Source organism: Carassius auratus, chromosome 40, assembly GCF_003368295.1.
Source record: "Carassius auratus strain Wakin chromosome 40, ASM336829v1, whole genome shotgun sequence".
NCBI classification, from domain to species: Eukaryota; Metazoa; Chordata; class Actinopteri; order Cypriniformes; family Cyprinidae; genus Carassius; species Carassius auratus.
Window position 1 is genome coordinate 20,112,981 of NC_039282.1, and position 21,964 is coordinate 20,134,944.

Below are 21,964 nucleotides of genomic sequence, written 5' to 3' on the forward strand. Positions count from 1 at the left end.
AATCCATTACACTACACAGAAACACACACATTCAGATGAAGCTTTAATGGTTGTGTGTTGATGATCAGATGTGTGCTGGTCCGGCGGAGCGTTTAGCTCCTCGTTAGCCGTGATCTCAGCGTCTTCCAGCGTGAGCTTCTGGACAGAGTCTCGGTGCTCCATTAAACAGAGCGTCTTTTGAGGATTTGGTCAAGAAGTGGGTTGCCCCAGTTTCTGTCCGACTCAGAAGCGCAGGAAAGGTTTGGTCTTCAGATGATGTTCAGATTAGTAGTGACGGGTTTCTCTGGCCCTGGAGTTCAGGTCCTCCAGCTCTAATCAAACACTTCTGTCATCCTCAAACAGTCCTCAAGACGTCCGTCCACTCAGGTGTGTTGATCAGAGCACATGAGAAGCTTTTCAGATGAGAAGATCCTCTGTCTCCCTCTGTGTGAGCTCAGACACCTGCAAGGACTTCAGAGAACATCGCACTGAAAAGAGAGAAAATAAAGACCAGGACTATAAACGGTTTTATCATCGGACTGAATTACAAAAACAGTTGAAAAGATGAAACTTAGTGTGTGTCTTTTTATATAATGTATAATTGCTTAAAACATTATTTTAATGACCAATTCTCACTATTAACTAGTAACATATTGGCTGTTTAACCGCCCACTAACCTGCTCTTCACACACACACACACACACCACACACACATACTCACTCTCACACACACATACTCTCTCTCTCTTACACTCACACACACAGACACACACCACACACACAATCACTCACACTCTCACACACACACACACACACACTCACACACGCGCGCACACACACACACACACACACATACTCACTCATTTCTCTCTCACACTCACAAACAAACACACACACACACACACACACATACTCACTCACACAACACACACACACATACTCACTCATTCTCTCTCACACTCACAAACACACACAACACACACACACACACGCACACACAAACATGTATGGACCCTATTCTGGATCCCTTAAAACATCCCAAACCTAAACTAACAACAACATTAATAACATAAGTGAGGAGTGTGTGTGTGTGTGTGTGTGTTTGTGTTGTGTGTGTGTGTGTGATGTGTGTGTGTGTGTGTGTGTGTGTGTGTGTGTGTTTGTGTGTGTTTTGTATGCGTGGTGTGTGAGTAAGTGTGAGTGAGTATTGTGTGTGTGTGAGTGTGTGTGTGTGTGTGTGTGTGTGTGTGTGTGTTTGTGTGTGTGTGTGTTGTGTGTGTGTGGTGTGTGTGTGAGTAAGTGTGAGTGAGTATGTGTGTGTGTGTGTGTGTGTGTGAGTGAGTGAGTGAGTGAATGTGTGTGTGGTGTGTGTGTGTGTGTGTGATGTGAGTGAGTGAGTGAGTGATGAGAGTGTGTGTGTGTGTGTGTGTGAGAGAGTGTGTGTTGTGTGTGTGTGTGTGTGTGTATGTGTGTATGTGTGTGTGTGTGTGTGTGTGTGTGTGTATGTATATGTGTGTGTGTATGTGTGTTTGTGTGTGTATGTGTGTGTGTGGTGTGTGTATGTGTTGTGTTTGTGTGTGTATGTGTGTGTGTATGTTGTGTTTGTGTGTGTGTGTGTGTGAGTGTGTATTTGTGTGTTTGTGGTGTGTGTGTGTGAGTGTGTATGTGTGTGTTTGTGTGTGTGTGTGGTGTGTTGTTGTGAGTGTGTATGTGTGTGTTTGTGTGTGTGTGTGTGTGTGTGTGTGTTGTGTGTGTGAGTGTGTATGTGTGTGTTTGTGTGTGTGTGTGAGTGTGTATGTGTGTGTTTGTGTGTGTGTGTTGTGTGTGTGTTGTGTGTGTGAGTGTGTATGTGTGTGTTTATGTGTTGTGTGTGTGTGTGTGTGTGAGTGATGACAGTGAATGTTATTACTGTGACACATGATGTTATTTTTAGACGCCCCTCATCCATATTCATGGACATGCTTCATGCTGTCACAGCACGCTCACATCTTAATTTTAGCATCACACATCTTGTGTGGATGCGCTGCAGGGGCTGATGGGAGTTTTCTGTACATTACAGTGCATTCTGTGACAGTCTTATGACAGTTTATGAACACAGAAATACAGCAGAAAGTTTTACTTTGGCCATGCCATAGTTGTGTGTGTGTGTGTGTGTGTGTGTGTGGTCAGTGATGTGAGGTTAAATATATTCTGTGCAATTTTTGCTGAGCACATTTAGCTCCACCACAGATTCTCTCATTCTTTTTTGACAAACCTCTTTCAAGACAAGAAGATCTTTGCACTAAAGGGAATACATTAAACCAAATGCATTTTCCTTCCAGCAAATCAATGCAGCTTGAGTTAAAAGAACATAGAAAGTGCTGTTCTTGTCCAGAGAGTGAGTGAGTGCTCACAGCTACGATGCTACGATGCTAACCGCTACAGTCGTGAGTCATGGCTGATGTGTAAACTGATCCAAATGAAGAGCTTGAACCGATGTGAGAGAGCAGCAAACGATGTGTGGACAGTGTGTCTGCTCCGATCAGCTGCAGAGGACCAGTGTTTATGCTAATGTTCCTCTCCGGAGACACGCTAACCATCAAGCCCATTACAGACAGACTTCAGTTCTTCCTGCGAGCAGCACGAGGCCTAACGCCTCTCTCCATCACCTTTCAGAAAGAGATGCTTTAGCCGAGACAGTAATGAGAGGTTTGAGCGCGTGAAGCTTTCACAGGGTTAACAGGATTATATAACCTCCGCCATTATCCTGTCAGCCGTGACGGACTCCGTGAAGAGGATTTCAGCACAATGCAGATTCATCGAACACGCTCTCTTCCGCTTGTAAATAAGCCACCGGATGATAACGACGCTCGTCATAACGTTTAGCGTAATGTGTTTATGCTGCGCGGCGTTTGCAGGGCTGTCTTAATGTTCATCGTAATTGAAGTGATGGCTTACAGCAGCACCTGAGTGAGGATTTCCAGCCCAAATCTCTCGTGACTCACTTCACACTCCGCTAAAGCTGTTAGACGTCAGGTTTTTTCTTTAATGATGCTGGAGATTGTGTGAGAGAAACATTCAGTGATGTCTATCGGGCTGGGAATCGATTAAGGCACAGATGAGCATCCCTGTCACACACGTACTGGTCAGATTTCTTCTGATAACCAGATTAATGGCATGAACGGAGACGGACTGAAAGACTACGGAGGCACTGTGTTGTTTCCTCACCTAAAATGCAGTGTGTTTGTAACCTTTGATTAATGGTTTTATGATGCTGACACGACCTTAACATGTTTTTAATTATACAGACGCACTCACACACAGCGGCGGTGCTGATGAGATCACAGCGATCGCTAGCACTTTCATTTCACAGAGCCATTTCAGAAGATTAGCAGCATCTGACTGTGTGTGTGTGTGTGTGTGTGTGTGTGTCAGGCTGATGTGAGTCTGTTTCCTTTTTTGCTTTATCTGGATTAAGATTATCTGTAATCTGGGTTTCTTTAATTCACCCGCTCTGGGTCAAATCTGTCCATGAAAATGAAAAAAACCCTGTTTTCCTGTCCGAGCCTCTCTATTGGCCGGATTCCATGATTGACAGCTGGTGGGCGGGGCTGTGTGGGTTTTGTCCTAATGTAAAGGTTGATATGTGTTTCAGAGATCAGTAGAATCATTGACAGCACAGACAGCAGCTGATATTACAGAGATTGTATTCTGCAGATAATCTGAGGTCAGACTGACCGCTCCGGCGCTGGTGTTGATGGGCGTCCGGATCTAAGTGCTTTCAGTAGCATAGAGGCTTGGTTATTAAAACACGGTGCTTTAATGACCTGTACAGTATGTACCGGACGAATCAGAATCAGATTTGGGTGCCACTAAAATGTCTGAGCTGTGGATTGAAAAGTTTTCTCTCTGGTTCTCTGAAATATCATCATGACAACATCAGTCAGACGGTCCTTTTGTGATCTGATGAGGCTTCTTATCACAGGATGAGGCAGATAATATATTCTATACTGTAGAAAAGGCCATGTCGATTAACAATGTGAGTAGAATTAAATAGAAATCGCTCATCAAACTCTAACTGGCCAAGTTAAATTTACTTATTCTCTTTGCTAATTTCACGTAACTTCATTAATTAGATTTTATTTCATTCTATATTTACCGGCTTGACATTCTTCTGAGGTTAAAAAAGACACAAGACATCAAATAGAAAAAGGATTCTTTTATTCCTAACCGAGCCTAAAAAGACCCAGCATTTATGTTTTGTTCAGGGAACAGTTTTTTGTGATTCCAGTCCAATTAAATCAGAAAAACTGTATAAAACAAAGACAAACACACAACTGACTTCAATGGGTTCAGGAAACAAAATAGCAAAAGAACAGAAAAGAGAAGGGTTCTTCACTCAAAAACCCAGATCACAAACCCCACTCGACTTGAAATGGTGCAAACAATGTTAAAAACTTATAAAGGGTGTACAAAACCAATGTAGAGTTTACAAAACAAGAGTATTGACATGTATGTGCCTAAAAAGAACAAAACACAACATGCATGACCAATCTATGTACTCTGATCTGGACACAGACTGGATCTGGTGGCCACGGTGACCTCGGAATAAGAGAGAAACAGACTAATATTAGCGTAGATGCCATTCTTCTAATGATGTAGAAGGTACGGTGGTTATGTGAAGTGTTTCCGGTTCCGGTTTACCTAATTAATGCAGCCTAAAAGTCCTTTAACTGATTTGGATATTAAAAGCATACATACATGTTATGTGTAAAGAGATGGGTCTTTATTCTAGATTAGAACAACCACCCAATAAAGCATTACAATAATCTTAAACTTGAGGTTATAAACGCATGGATTAACATGTTGTAATTTAAATATATTTTTGAGATGGAAAGATGCAGTTTTACAATTGATAGAAACATGGCTAGTGTCAGACTGTTTTCCTTAATCTTCCTTAGGTGTAAAGGAGAACCATATCTAAAATGCTAGAAAGAGAGAGTCCATAGTTTCAATCAGTAAGATTAGTTACAAAGCAGTCTTTTGTGGTAAGTGATGGTTCTACCATACTTGAAACAAGAAGTAGAATTAGATAACAAAAAGAGACTAGATAATGATCTGTGATATAATCACTTGGCTGCATAATTTGAACACCATCAACATCAAATTCCATGATGTTTAGTCTGAGAGAAAACCGTCCAATATTAACCAGTGCACACAAACACAGTGGTTTGATCATGAAATGCTGCAGACAGCCTGATCTCTGCAGGGTGAGAGTGTTTGTGAGCGTCCTTCAGTGACACCGAGTGTAAATCAGACACTGGACAGCTCGTCCATTAGTGGCCACGGCTGTAAATCCTCATCTGTGTCTCCAGCTGCTTTCAGCCTCATGGTGACCTCACACAGCGCTCAACATCTTTACCACCTGAAGTCCTTCATGAGCTGAGCTGGCTGTAAAGATCTCTCTCAGAGCAGTTTACTGAGCAGAAAGCAGCAGTCCCAGAGCAGCTCAGATGGGATAAAACTGTTAGTAGTTGAGAATATAAATGACTAAACCCTTCAGACGCCCTGCGATCACCGGAGGATAGCATCTCTGTCTGAATACCTGCATGTCATTATTGAAAATAAGCTGCATGAATTGTGAATGCCATATAGACGTGTGTGTCGAAACTGAATCTGTTACTGGCGTCTCAGAGCAGGACATTAACATAAAGTCTCTGTGAGAAGAAATATGAACAGTTGCAACATAAATCAAGTGAAGTAATATCACACGAGCAACAGTACCATTCCCTAAATATTAGCACAATCCAACAATCAAAAAGTTAATATTGAGTGAGTAACATTATATTATATATATTTTTTTCAGTTTTGCCAAAGAAAATAGTTCCAAACAAAGCCACTTCATTTCTGATGAATCAGCCATCTTGAACGAAACGTTTGGATAAATGACTAAACTGGCACAGGTACCAAAACACTCAGCAAAATATTTCATTATCCCTATCGAAAAAATGCCAATAAATTAGAGTTTGTCAGTATTGCACAGCTCTGTGAAGCACATGATTTGTGAAGGATTGACTGATTACAGCTGATTTAGTGAACTGCATCATATGAAGCATTACTGAGATGTAAACGCTGCTGACCTCGTGTGTTTAACATGATTTGATCAGATGTGATTCATGATTGAGCAGGTCTTCCACATGGGTTGTGTTTACAGGGATCTCATCGAAGTCTGCTGAGGGGGTTCACAGCAGATTCGGCAGCCGTCAGACCTCCACCGACAGAGATGCCGCTCTGAGCCAAGATGGCTGATTAGTAAAACACACATCATGACTGCGTGTTGTAGTGACGCTGTGTTAGAAAGGCTTCAGTCGAATCCAGTATAAACACAGTGACTCACTGGTGCTTACAGTGTGAGGAAATGTGTTGTGTGTTTGCTGTTGGGCTCGTCCTTCAGTAACACTGCCTCTAACGGCCATCATATGCTGACCGCTCCTCCAGCAGAGAAACGTTCACTTACATAATCAGATGAGTTTCTGAATAGAGAGAGATGTGATCTATGTGGAGCGGTTCTGAAGAGAAATCAACAGAAGGACAGAAAATACTCTGTTAGATGGTGTTCAGAGAGTGATTGGATGTTTTCAGGAGATCCGCAGGGCTTTAGTTCACATTCTGACCGGCTCGACTCATTAACCAGGTGAATAATTGTGCCGTACACAGCCTTTAACTGGTTGATGTTTCACAGATGCTCACGGCTCTGTCGACTTCTTGCTTACGCGTCATCTTTAGCTTGTGTTTCAGCAGAAATGCTGATCTTCATTATCTAAATGACACAATAAAGCAGAGCAGACACTCCGTCAGGGAGGAAAGGGTTAACAGCGCCAGCAAGCCGTCTGTTACTAGAACACAGCTCAGTGAGACACACACACACACACACACACACACATGTTTTGGAGCTGTGTGTGTTTCTGTCAGGTCAAGCTCCGCCCATGAAGCCGTTTGACTGACATGTGAGAACCATCAGAACATCACAATATACTGCAGAAACCCTGAGAACATACCAGAGAGATTATAGAGTTTGAACCGGAAAACAAGATCAGTGAAGTGCTAATATTACCTGATACTGATATGACAATCAATATATCACTCATTCCTAATGTGTGTGTGTGTGTGTGTGTTATTTACACAGTTTGAGTGTTTGTCTGGTGTCACACAGATCAAACTAACCAGAACGACCCCAGTGGCCATGTGGACACACTGGCTGGAAAAAACTCATTACCGCTGGCCTAGATTCACACTCACACACACACACACACACACACACACACTCACTCACACACACACACACACACACACACACACACGTGTAATCCGCAGCCTGCGGCAGCAGCAGCTCAGAGGAGCCGAGCGTCAGATAAACGAGGAATAATGCGTCAGATCTGCAGCTCTTCAGAGCGAGTGTGTCCGTGGATAAACGAGTGTGAACACACACTCATTCTGACACTCGTTTGTGTTCAGAGTTGAGCAGAATTGTCTCTATGGCGACAGGCTCGTTTCTCTCCTGTATAATGAGTGTTGTGTTAATTATCAATAGTAATCAATAATCAGGTCAGAGCAGTGCTCGCTCTCGTTCTGTATCTTCTGCCGATGAGCTTCTTCTTATTTAAAGCATTATTTTGGCTTTGGAGAGAGAAGCAGGGCAGGACCGAGGCCCTAAGAAGAATGTTATTTGGGGTCCCTCGATGCCAGAATGCTTGATTATTCACACACAAACCTAACTCACACATTATCAGTTTTATTTGTTGTAGCTGTGTTTCTTACATCACACCAATGTTTTTACCCTTCTGTGATCTCTAATGTGCTCAGGTGTTCATTTACACTCACAGAACTGAGTGCTGTAGCTCAATAAACCAGCAGACAATGCATTTACTGAAAATAATGTTTTAACACCATAAATTATTATACACAGCAGCAATCCATCTGTTCATAAAAACACCAACTCTTAATCTATAACTAACTAATTGAGACATAATGTTATTGGAATATACTAGCACAGACCCCAAAGTTAGGCAAAGGTAAATAATGTTAAGCTGTTAGTACCAAGTTTGCATACACTAGCATAATATATTACACAGCTCATCTCATACTAGCATGCTATATTGCACTATAGATATAATACTAGCATACTATACATAAGTCAAGTCATCATTATTTGTACAGTGCTTTATACAATACAGATTGTGTCAAAGCAGCTTTACAGTATTAAACAGGAAAATAGCTGGTCAATAATGCAAGAAGACAATAATAAAAATTCATTTTTCAGCTAAAGTCGGTTCATTGGTGATTCAGTGATGTCATCATCTAGTTCAGCTCTCTTCAGTAGTGTCTGTGCAATCAGTCAAGCGCGACTACACAACGTCACGTCCACGGACCGCTGGCTAAACCTCTGATCCATGTGTGTCACGTACTTTAACATCCCGCCTGGAAACAAAGATACCGTGGTGCCAAACACCCTCACGAAAACACTTATCAGGATCATCTAAATGCTGGATTCTCAAAAGTATGTGAAATATTTGAAGTTTGCGGAACAGAATCTTTAAAATACATACAAGAGTTTTACACACCGGTCTGTTATTGTGGTGACATTTGAAGGCCTGAACGTGATGCTGAACCAAGCGAACTGTGATTGTTGGTTTGTCAGTTAAATGTCCTCATGGACGGCCCTTGGCCAAAGAAAGCTGCCGTGTATTCAGCCGTCAGGCTACGGAGACGATCTTTCAGTAGCAGAACAGAGAATATGCCAGTATGTTATTCTGAACTAAATGCCATGTGCTCTTCAACTGAAGTGTCAGGATGTTCACTTGTGTGGTTCTTTAGCTCAGAAACACATCACTGATGGCGTCTGCCGTGTCTTTTTCACCCATTGTTCCTCAGGGCCAGAAAATGCTCCAAATATAAATACTGTCACATTTGGCTTCAGCTGGTTTCTCAGTGTGACGCTGTTGCTTCTGCAGGTTAATTTGCTGGATTTGTGTATTCGGGGAAATGAAATGAAATTAGAGTCTATTTATTTTTCAGAGTGTGAGGATTCATGACGTGCATCTAGAAGATGAAGGATGTATAATGTTCTCTGGCCCAGTGAATGCAAACACACACTGTTCACGCTTAACCCTGTAACAAATTTAAAACACCCAGCTGTGAGCGCTTGGGAGCGCAAAGGTTTTTTAGTTGAGACGCTGTGTTTGATATGATATGGAATATCCGCTGAAGTAATATGGCAGACACATCACAATTAAAATGTTTCTCCAAACACTATTTTTCATGACAATAATATGGTAGTCTGACATTTGCATTTCATAAATACATAAAGACCAGCAATATTAACTTCTCCGTTGTTTAGTTCAGTCGTAGTGCAAGCAGGGTGTGACATCAGTCAGTATTAGCCCCGCCCCTCCTCCACTGTGATTGGGTAGCTGTGTAAAAAGTGACAGTGATGAGCGCTGCGTTTTACCCAAAGTTAAACATTCTTCAACTCTCCTGAGTGCTCAGAGTGAAAAAGACCCTCTGGCTTGGCACAGTTCTAGAGTTTTAAAAAGCAAGGCACTCCCATTGAAAACACCAGTGGTCAGTTTTCTCTTGCACATCAACTGCTGTCATGATGGAGCAAGTATCTGAGTGAGTTAAATTGCTGACATGTTTATATAGTTCCATACCTGAACAAGAACACAACTGGTTTAATGGAGCAGTAACTCTATCACTAAACATATAAAATCGTTCTGTCATCATTTACTTCTGTCATGTTATTCAAACCAAGAAAACTAATTCAGAAAGAAACTTCCTTTCTTCTGCAAAATACAAAAGAAAATATAAGAGTGTTGGGAAACTGACAGCGTTGGACCCCATTGACTTTGACCATCGACATTTCTCAAAAAATCTTTTATGTTCCACTGAAGAAAGAAGGAATATCACACAGGTTAAGAAGAGTAGATTATGACAGAATTATGATTTTTGGGTGAACTATCATCCTGCGCATGATGCACTCACAGACCACCAGTGAAAAACACAAAGATGTAAACCACAGGAAAAGTCATTTCTATAAAGCCTGGTAAAAACACAGTTCAGATCCATTTGATTCTTCCTGTATGTAGTAATAATGCTGACGGTGTTATTTGAGAGTATGAATCACATCACGCATGAACACTAATGCACATGTCACCAACACCGTGATCTAACGTGAAAGCAGCGCAGCTGTAATGAAATTCTGTCTGTTTGAGAAATTATACCTTTGCTTTTTCAGGATGCAACACACCACTGAATAAATGAATGAGGACAAAAGGGGTCTGATGCATGACATGTGTGAGTGTGTGTGTGTGTGTGTGTGTGTGTTAGGGTTAGGTCCCTGTGCTGCAGTCGGGCTGAGCATGTGCTAATCGATACAATCCTTCCTGTTTGATTAAACACGGTCAGTGAGTCGTCCTGCTCCACTGCTCCAGCCAATCACGCGCTGCGCTGTGTCGGGTTATTATGCTGTTAACACACTCTGATTGGCCGAGGCCTCAGACCTCCGGCGACATTAATGAAGGCCTGCTGTTGTGCTGCCAGACTCCATAACTTCCGTGTGTGTGTGTGTGTGTGTGTGTGTGTGTGTGTGTGTGTGTGTGTGTGTCTGTAATCAGTGAACAAATGCTAATAAAATTATGTAAAATCCAGTGGTGAAAGTCTCCTCCTGAATGACTCGTGAAATTGATTTTCATAATGCCAGATCTCGTGCCGTCAGATTTCCCTGCTGGAAATGACACATGATGAAGGTTTGAGAAGATCTGTGAGTTTGTTCAAAGCTGGTGGCTTCTTTCAGATGTGAGCAGATTATTTGAGAGGTTGAGATCACAGTATTTCTCCGATCGGTTTGTGGTCGGGCTTGTGATATTCAGGACAGAAACACTACACAGCAAGGGTTTCAAATCATCTGAACTCTGTGTCTGTACATCATAAACAGAACGAGACAGCGGTTTACTGTCTGAGGAGAGACGTGAAGAGACAAATGTCATTCTTTACGTTGTTGATGAGTGATTAGATTGAGTTTGAAGTCCATTAACGCTGGATCATCTTCATACACACCTGGGACACCTGCATATTTGATGTGTCATTGTTTCTGCCTAAAGATTTACTCTGAAATAATTGAAACTGATTTGTGCATTAATCACCGGTTTATTATGTTCCAGCAGGTTCAGATCATGTCTTGTGTTGAGCAGGGTCCTTGATCCCTGCACCGTTTCCTCCAGCCGTTCGTCTTCAGAAGTGTTTCTCCTCGTGTGTGTACCGTTAAAGCCGCAGAACTAACTTCTGATTTAACTTAGAGTCAAAGACAGTCCAAATGAAGATGTTCTAATCCACCATCATTGAATCCATCCTCTGCACTTCAGTAACTGTCTGGTTCAGCTCAGCTTCTAGATCTGACCTCAGAAGACTACAGAGATTAGTCCGGACTGCTGAGAGAATCATTGGTACAACCCTCCCTTCTATTCAACAACTGTACTTATCCAGAGTGAGCAAAAGGGCTGTCAAAATCACTCTGGACTAGGTATGGACCGATTACTGGTTTCGAGGTATACCACGATTTGAAAATGTCACTGTTTCAAAACCACTAATATTTTCCATTATACCGTTCCTGCGGTATTTGCTGTTTTCCATGTCTCCTCAAATACTGAAGGAGTAGGAGTCTCTCAGACTGAGAGCAGTGTAGAGAGTAACACTGACCCGTCCTCCTCCTGTTGAGCGAGCGAGCGGTCAGTCACGTGTGTGTAGGATGACCGAACTTAAGACCCATGTACACTTCACATTCAGCGTTCCTTTCCGTCTCACGCTTCCGTCCACACAGCTTTCAAAAGTATACTCATCCACAGCTGAGCGCGGACGGATGAGGTCCACACATGCGCAGTACCACGGCTGTCCACGAGTCCTCTCGATCAGGAGAGTAACGTAACACCGATGCTGCGTGGACGGCCGGAAATACTTAGGGCTTTACACGATCTACAATATATATTGTGCAGCTGAAAAAATAAAAATAATAATTTACCCAGTCATTTAAAAATAACATTTCAGAGCTGTAACATCAGTTCCATGATACTGTGATGTTTTTGCTTAAGGTTGTCATACCGTCACAATCTCATAGCAGCCCATGCTTCTCTGGACCCTCACATCCATCACTCTCTCTCTGAACCGTTGTCATCTGGTCGACGCTACAGAGCTCTGAGCACCAGAACGATCAGACACAGGAACAGTTTCTTCCCTCGGGCAGTCCATCTGATGAACAACACTTTATACACAAATACACTTATTTATCTAACACACATACTTAGTCTACACTTCAAATATGCACAAAATATACCTTTACACACAAAACTGTCTATTGTAATATACCTGCACATACAAATGCGTATATTGTTATTCCTTACTCACTTCTGCAGCTCATGATTCATGTGAAAGTTTTCCTGTTCTTCTCTGATCTTTATTAATCTCTCCCACTTAAAGTGGCTTTGTCTCAAACGCTTCTGCGATTATGAATCGGGAATCACGGGAGTAAGTCAGTGGAAGTGAGCAATTGTGTCCGTTATCCACCTTTTTCCTTTGAAATGGAAAATGAAATCAGTCTTTGAATGGATAATCCTCTTTCAATAAAACAGAGTCCATTTAGAAAGCTTTTAGCAAATCAGCCATCTATTCTCAAAGACTTCACAAGGACAAACCAAACAGCTGACTGCATCGAGGTGGAATTCGGCAGACATTATGAGCTTTACTGCGCAGCACCTGCTCACATTTACATAATGCCTGTAAACACACTGATGTCACGCTGATAGTGTTGTTTTAGCGTGACATCCAGAAGAGTGATGATGGGATCAGACCTGTGCGAGAGGCTCGGAGAACATGCACATGTGTGTGGGACAGCCATGAGCGATGAGCCAGTGCCGCTCGTATGACAGGCCAAAGAAATGATGGTGTTTATGTCCATTTACAGCCGGAGCGAGTGGAGCCTCGGTGTCTGTCCCATGGCCCGTGAACTGACTCATTAAACTCTGTGTCAGGACAATGAAACACACCGTTTATTAATGAGGGGCCTTTTGGATGAAGCGAAGAGTTTTAGCTGCTTTTGTCTGGAGAACAGATTCTTATCGTGTGATTTATTACCACCGAGAGATTCCCAAAGTGCTGATTCAACTTTAGATGAATCCATCCTGATAAATCTTTATTCATTTTTCACCTGACTGCAGCCGCGACAGTAAGGACAGAAACAGATCAGTAATGCGGCGCATCTGTGGTTTATTCTGCGGATAATGAAAAATGAATTGATGTTCTACATGTAAATCTGTTCTATCCATTAAAAAAGATTGTTATCGGCGAACGCTGAACCTTCTGCTCTCATTCCTGAGGTTAAACCACAAACCAGCAGGCTGTGCTTGAGTGTGGGCCCTCAGGGACCCAGCGGAGAGCCGGGTTTTAGAGGTTAAAGGTCATTCATGTAACCGTCTCCTGCAAACGCTTTCCATTTCTTTGTTGCCTGACGCCTCACTCATGACATATCGTGAACTGTGTGGTACATCAGAATTGCTTCAATCAAACAGAAGATGCTTTTTGTTCAGATGCCGGCTGTGACTCAGGAATTGGACACTTGTTTTTGTCACACACTTTTAAATTGGCCAGTTTCTCAGGAACTCAGAAAAGCAGGAATCCAGAGACACGAGCAAAATCAATATGTGAATCGGCCGGGGAGAAGAGAGGACTGAAGAACCACGCTCACGATAGATGCACTCATTTCCTCCAGCTCAGGTGTGTGTTTCTCATTTGGATGATGAGGATTCACTTCTGTAGATGAACGATGGTTTAGAAACAGCATTTTTGATTGTGTTTGTGTTTCAAATGTTGTTTAGTGTGTGTGTGTGTGTGTGTGTGTGTGTGTGTTCACGTTATAATGCAGAGAGAACAATGGATGGACAGACAGATGAATCCAGCTTTTAATATTGTAGACTTTCTTCTAGTTTGCTGCTGCTTCTGATTCTCTCTGGCTTCTTCTAAATGCAGCTTTCATGTGTTTGTGGACGTAATGAATCATTTGTGCTATAATAGATTTCTAAAGTAACTCGTCTCTGAAAATAATGTCCGTGCGCTCAGCTCTGATCACATGAAAGTTATTCATCAGCTTTGATTTGATCTGATTTTGCACAGTTCTCTGGTTCCTCGGGCTCCTGCTTCACTCCCACCTGCTCTCTGAAGTTCAGACGCTGAATCTAATATCAAAACCAGAAGACAAAACTCAGTTCCTGCAGCATGAGAGATGAGAGCCGCTCCACATTATGAACAACAGATTCAGCGTCTTTGTTCATCCTGCACAGAAAGAAAGGCACTTGAGGGAATCTCAGAAGTTCTGTCAGAGCTTTATGAGTCCCAGACGTCTGAATTCAGCCGCAATAAACCGTCAGCTGCGTCTCTGAATCACCAGCAGTGAATCTATCTATCTATCTATCTATCTATCTATCTATCTATCTATCTATCTATCTATCTATCTATCTATCTATCTATCTATCTATCTATCTATCTATCTATCTATCTATCTATCTATCTATCTATCTATCTATCTATCTATCTATCATTCTATCTGTCGATCTATCTATCTATCTATCTATCTGTCGATCTATCTATCTATCTATCTATCTATCTATCTATCTATCTATCATTCTATCATTCTATCATTCTATCTGTCGATCTATCTATCTATCTATCTATCTATCTATCTATCTATCTATCTATCTATCATTCTATCATTCTATCATTCTATCTGTCGATCTATCTATCTATCTATCTATCATTCTATCATTCTATCATTCTATCTGTCGATCTATCTATCTATCTATCTATCTATCTATCTATCTATCTATCTATCTATCTATCTATCTATCTATCTATCTATCTATCTATCTATCTATCTATCATTCTATCATTCTATCATTCTATCTGTCGATCTATCTATCTATCTATCTATCATTCTATCATTCTATCTGTCGATCTATCTATCTGTCTATCTATCTATTGTTCTAACTATCTTATATATATTCTTTCTATCATTTGGTTTTTCTATCAGTCGTTCACTTTATGTACCCAACATTCAAAGATTAAAATGACTTTTTTTGTTTCATGAATTTCTTTTATTTTCTTTTTATTTCTTGTATTTTAATTCTTTTGAGTTTTGCATTCTTACATCAGACTGCAATTGTGCATTCTGTTTGCTGTCTCAGTTCAGATTCAGCACAAATTAGTCTTTGAAAGGAGTTCTTAATTCCATTGTGAATAAAACCCAAACTCTGTTTGTGTCTCTGATAATGTAGCTCAAAAGTGTCTCTTAAACATCTGGAAAAAGTCTAAGTAAAAGGTTCATAATGAATCATTGCAGTGGAACTCAGAAGTGTTGATTATCAGGATGTCAGTTTTCTGTATTTCTCACAGTGATGTTTGACTGTGACTGATGCTCCTATAAACATATACAGGAGGACCCTGTTCAGCTTTAATCACAACACAAACACTGTTAGCTGTGTGTGTGTGTGTGTGTGTGTGTGTGTGTGTGTTTCCATTCTCTGCTGTGATTGATGTGCTTATAAGCATATTTTAACTCCGTCAGGATTGTTCAGGCAGTTGTGGGAATACGCAGCGGTAATAAATTCATCATGACTCCACAATCTATCAGGCCACATTTAATTAATGCTGTTTTAAGGATTCAAAGCCACAAGACACATGAGAAACTGCAGCATCTGCATTATAATTACAAGCTCCTCTTCTGTTGAAGCAGCTCGAGTGTGAAGATGATGCTATGAAGATCCTGTATGGAAAGACAGGCGAGAGTTTGACTGATCTGATGCCGCAGTGAAACCGAGCTGAAGGTGTTTTTATGTCAGGTGATTGTCATACAGCCAGGCTTTTATTTCCTCTCAGCTGAAGCTGTGAGCGTTATCGTATTCAGACCCTCCGGTCAACGTTTTGAGTTGGTGACCGTCACTTCAGTTCATGCTATTTCAGCACTTTTCTCTAAACCAGCGATGAACCAATGATATGCAGGTCTGGAATTAGATGTTATTACTGCTGGTAACTTTCATGACACACTTTAAATGGATTCAGATGATGTCACACATGCATGGATTGTCTTTTGACTCCTGACCTGAAGTTACAGTGATCTTCATTAAGACACTGTCATCTGTGGTGACTTACAATCATGTTTCACTGGACAACAGATCTGGTGTTTGAGCTTTAAATGTTGTAATGAGGACACTTTGTTGGCTTTAATGGAAGTGCATTATCATGGTTTAAATCGTACTTATATGACCGTCATCAATTCGTAGCAGTGAATGAAGATGTATCATATCGATCATAAGTGCAGTATGGAGTACCTCAAGGCTCAGTACTAGGGCCACTAATCTTCACGCTTTACATGTTACCTTTGGGAGATATCATCAGGAAACATGGTGTTAGCTTTCTCTGTTATGCTGATCATAGTCAGCACTGCAGTCACCCAGATCCAGTCTGTATCCAGATCAGAGGGTCACTGCAGTCACCCGGATCCAGTACGTATCCAGACCAGATGGTGGATCAGCACCTAGAAAGGACCTCTACAGCCCTGAAAGACAGCGGAGACCAGGACAACTAGAGCCCCAGATACAGATCCCCTGTAAAGACCTTGTCTCAGAGGACCACCAGGACAAGACCACAGGAAACAGATGATTCTTCTGCACAATCTGACTTTGCTGCAGTCTGGAATTGAACTACTGGTTTCGTCTGGTCAGAGGAGAACTGACCCCAACTGAGCCTGGTTTCTCCCAAGGTTTATTTCTCCATTCTGTCACGATGGAGTTTCGGTTCCTTGCCGCTGTCGCCTCTGGCTTGCTTAGTTGGGGTCACTTCATCTACAGCGATATTGTTGACTTTATCGCTAATGATTGCAGAAGATACTATTTCAACTGAACTGAGCTGGATGATGAAATCACTGAATTCAACGATGAACTGCGTTTAACTGTCATTTTGCATTAATGACGCACTGTATTTCTTATTAATGTTGTTCAGTTGCTTTGACACAATCTTTTTTGTTTAAAGCCCTAAATAAATAAAGGTTACTTGACTAAATGCTCGAGTTCTATCATTCATCAGCTGATAATAATCGCTATGAAAGTGATCCCAGTGATATCATTCTTCTGTGTCATTATGTTTATAGTTGATCATCCGTGGTGTGAAAGGCATTTAAATAAGTGGTAAATGGAGCCTCATTAGTGAAGTTGTGTTTTTATGTAAAGCAGCTCTTGAGTAAATCTGTTTTATTCTCAGCGGCTGAAGCTCAGCAGGATCGATTGCTCTGTATTGATCCACAATGTCCAAAAAGTCTCAAGGAAATGACCTGTAATGAAACCAGCTAACCTCTGACCCAAGATCACTTGTGTTGTTTTGAGGAGGGTGGTGGTGTCTGTCAGAGCATCTTCACTCTTCTGTGTTCGCGTGTTGTTAGAGTATTTTTAGCTGGTTAATGAAGAGTTGTGAGCGTTTCTCTGGGTGTTTTTGGTTTGATGTGTGCAGAAGTGTTGAGTGTGTGTCTGGACTCGCTAATGACCAATCACTGCAGGACTGAAGAGTTTAGCCCGGCCAGCGCTGCCAGACGTGCTCAGTATGCGCAGGACGACATAGACACAGAGACATGTTTGTGCATCTGGTGTGATGTGACTCCAGCGATCGATCAGGATCTCGTGTGTTTGAAGGAGCCCACGGGGAGTGTCGTGTTCCTCTGTGAAATTTCAATTAGAAATAACTTTATTGCTTATTGCTCCCTAGAGACAACGATCTTATCAGTGCCATCAATAACAGCAGGTCTGTCTGTCAAACCGCCGAGAGCTGCGCTACACCACAACACACACAATAAACACACATATAACTATACACACTCACACACACGCTCCACTCCTGTCTCTGTGTCAGTGATTCATGTTCATTTCCTCTCAGCTGATAATTTACTCTCTACACGTGTTTGAATCTCATCACATCATGAGTGTTTGATTACTGGGTCATTCCGTGTTTATTTCAGCCGGTCAGTGTTTGTTTAGGTTACTCAGTGTTTGTTTGAGTCATGTATTTTAATGTATTTTTCAGAATCAGAATGAGCTTTTATTGCCAAGTGTGTTCACTGACACAAAGGATTCGTCTTGGAGACAGAAGCCTCCAGTGCACAGGAATAGAAATCATAAATCATTCTAATATGATGATTTACTGCTCAAGAAACATTTCTGATTATTATCACTGTTGAAAACAGTTGTGCTGCACAATATTTTTGTGGAAACTCTAATGCATTTTATTTTTCAGGATTCACAGTCAAGTCACCTTTATTTATATAGCGCTTTTAACAATACAGATTGTAACAAAGAAACTGAACAGCTTTAAATAGGAAATTAAATCGGAGTCAATAAAGCAATAAGGCAGTTCATCATTGAATTCAATTATGTCATCATCCAGCTCAGTTCAGTTTAAATAGTATCTGTGCAGTCAAGTCAACGATATCTCTGGAAATTAAGTTTAAATTAAGTTCTGGTCTCCGCTGTCTTTCAGGGCAGTAGATGTCCTTTCTAGGTGCTGATCCACCATCTGGTCTGGATACGTACTGGATCTGTGGCTAGATCAGAACAGTTTTACAGATAAATACTGCAGTGCTAATGACTCCAGCTCATCACTGAACACATTGAGCAGATTCTCTGTTAATGATCCTTCCACATGTGAGGGTCACATCAGTCTCTTTAGTTCATTCGGCTGATGGATCACTAGCTTTAGGATCACAGACATCACTGTGTTTGGTTTGTGTGGAAATTGTTGTACTTTAGGGATTTTTGCTGTGCTATTTAAAGGGTCAAGCATGTTGATAGAAGCCACATGTGAGTTAAGTGTCAGAATAATGAAGCTTTTTCATCTCATGGTTTGTCCTTGAATAGATCGCTATAGAGCATCACAACTATTGATTGATTGGGCTGTGTGTATGTGTGTGAGTGTGTGTGTGTGTGTGTGTATGTTGTGTATGCTTGTGTGGTGTGTGTGTGTGTGTAGGTTGTGTGTGCTTGTGTGGTGTGTGTGTGGTTTAGGGTTAGGGTTAGGGTTAGGTTTGTGTGACAGACAGGTCGTGTGGTGAGACGGACGGCGGGTTGAGCGTGCAGCGAGACAGACAGGTCGTGTGGTGAGACGGACGGCGGGTTGAGTGTGCAGTGAGACAGACAGGTCGTGCGGTGAGACGGACGGCGGGTTGAGCGTGCAGCGAGACAGACAGGTCGTGTGGTGAGACGGACGGTGAGTTGAGCGTGCAGCGAGACAGACAGGTTGTGTGGTGAGACGGACGGCGGGTTGAGTGTGCAGTGAGACAGACAGGTCGTGCGGTGAGACGGACGGCGGGTTGAGCGTGCAGCGAGACAGACAGGTCGTGCGGTGAGACGGACGGCGGGTTGAGTGTGCAGCGAGACAGACAGGTCGTGTGGTGAGACGGACGGTGGGTTGAGCGTGCAGCGAGACAGACAGGTTGTGTGGTGAGACGGACGGTGGGTTGAGCGTGCAGCGAGACAGACAGGTTGTGTGGTGAGACGGACGGTGGGTTGAGCGTGCAGCGAGACAGACAGGTCGTGTGGTGAGACGGACGGTGGGTTGAGCGTGCAGCGAGACAGACAGGTCGTGTGGTGAGACGGACGGCGGGTTGAGCGTGCAGCGAGACAGACAGGTCGTGCGGTGAGACGGACGGCGGGTTGAGTGTGCAGTGAGACAGACAGGTTGTGTGGTGAGACGGACGGCGGGTTGAGCGTGCAGCGAGACAGACAGGTCGTGCGGTGAGACGGACGGTGGGTTGAGCGTGCAGCGAGACAGACAGGTCGTGCGGTGAGACGGACGGCGGGTTGAGCGTGCAGCGAGACAGACAGGTCGTGCGGTGAGACGGACGGCGGGTTGAGCCTGCAGCGAGACAGACAGGTCGTGAGGTGAGACGGACGGCGGGTTGAGCGTGCAGCGAGACAGACAGGTCGTGTGGTGAGACGGACGGCGGGTTGAGCGTGCAGCGAGACAGACAGGTCGTGTGGTGAGACGGACGGCGGGTTGAGCGTGCAGCGAGACAGACAGGTCGTGCGGTGAGACGGACGGTGGGTTGAGCGTGCAGCGAGACAGACAGGTCGTGTGGTGAGACGGACGGTGGGTTGAGCGTGCAGCGAGACAGACAGGTCGTGTTGTGAGACGGACGGCGGGTTCAGCGTGCAGCGAGACAGACAGGTCGTGCGGTGAGACGGACGGCGGGTTGAGCGTGCAGCGAGACAGACAGGTCGTGTGGTGAGATGGACGGTGGGTTGAGCGTGCAGCGAGACAGACAGGTCGTGCGGTGAGACGGACGGCAGGTTGAGCGTGCAGCGAGACAGACAGGTCGTGTGGTGAGACGGACGGCGGGTTGAGCGTGCAGCGAGACAGACAGGTCGTGTGGTGAGACGGACGGCGGGTTGAGCGTGCAGCGAGACAGACAGGTCGTGCGGTGAGACGGACGGCGGGTTGAGCGTGCAGCGAGACAGACAGGTCGTGGGGTGAGACGGACGGTGGGTTGAGCGTGCAGCGAGACAGACAGGTCGTGCGGTGAGACGGACGGCAGGTTGAGCGTGCAGCGAGACAGACAGCTCGTGTGGTGAGATGGACGGTGGGTTGAGCGTGCAGCGAGACAGACAGGTCGTGTGGTGAGACGGACGGCAGGTTGAGCGTGCAGCGAGACAGACAGGTCGTGTGGTGAGACAGCTGGAAGTGCAGCAGGAAGCGAGCGATGCATAGCTGGAGAGGTCGTGCTGTTCTCTTTTATGTGGCAGCAGCAGCTTCTGAGGCAGCCAGGAGCTCTATTGATTGTCTGAGGCTTATGTTTTATTGAAGAGAGAGTGTGTGTGAGTGCATCTGTTCTTCATCCCCACGACCTCACTCTTCTTCCTGTTTCTCTCTGCTGTTGCTCCTTTCTTGCCTTTCTTTTCTATCATTTGCGGTGTGTTTTTTTTTTTTTTTGGTTCTCTCTTCATCCATCTCCTGTAATCTCTGTCTCTCCACTCTAATCATCTGTCTCACAGCATCTGATATCAGACCAGTGGTTAGTTTAGCTGTTTATCTCTCATCCCTCCAGAGACGAGAGGCAGTTTCTCTGATTCTCTCGGAGCTGTTTGTGTCGACCAGATTAATATCAGTCTGAAGCATTCGATCCTCTGCCAGCGGGACACTGATGTGACCTCACCGCAGACACTCATGTGTCCCGAGTCAGACGCTTCTCACGCAGGAATCATTCGTAGATCTGTGTTTACACGCCAGACAGCGGGTGTGAGCATTTGAACGAGTGCAGTGTTTCACTAATTTGAGTCTGAAGACTGATCTGCTAATTGACTGAACGAGCAGCATTGAGTCATTCTTGTTCACCAGGACAGAACGGATGAATTATAACTCTATAAATGTGACCACTGAGTAATGCAGTACAGTGACACAAGAATGCTTTGGAGACTCATTATTTTTAGTCTGTTGTCTTTTTGTGTATAGTTACACACAGTTGAGGAAAATACGATCTGCTTTATCATTTTGAGAAGAAAACACATTTTAAAAAATCATAATCTCTATGTGAAGAATCGAATCAATTCGCTGCCACCTACTGGTGTAAATATGTCATCATTTAAAGAAATGGTCTCTGAAAGAATTAGTGCATATGTTTGAGCAAATCTTTTTAAAGACCAGATTCAGAAGACTAGAGTCACTAGGATGAATCAATTAATAGTCATGAAAAATTTATAATCAGCTGTGTTTCTCTCCAATCATCATTAAAGGCTCAGTTCACCCATCATTTACTAATGCTTTCCTATATGAAACACGACATAAACTATTTTGATATTTTTAAAGAAAGCAAGTCATGCAGGTTTGGAATGATGTTATGGAGGAAAGGATCATGTCTGACTGAAAGGTG

At 43.1% G+C, this 21,964-nt stretch overlaps 1 protein-coding gene across 1 annotated transcript in view; it reads right to left on the bottom strand.

Moving 5' to 3' along the window:
* LOC113058824 (START domain-containing protein 10-like) overlaps positions 1–21,964 on the bottom strand; it is a 122,197-nt gene that overhangs the window by 4,357 nt on the left and 95,876 nt on the right. The gene's annotated exons all lie outside the window — the stretch shown is intronic.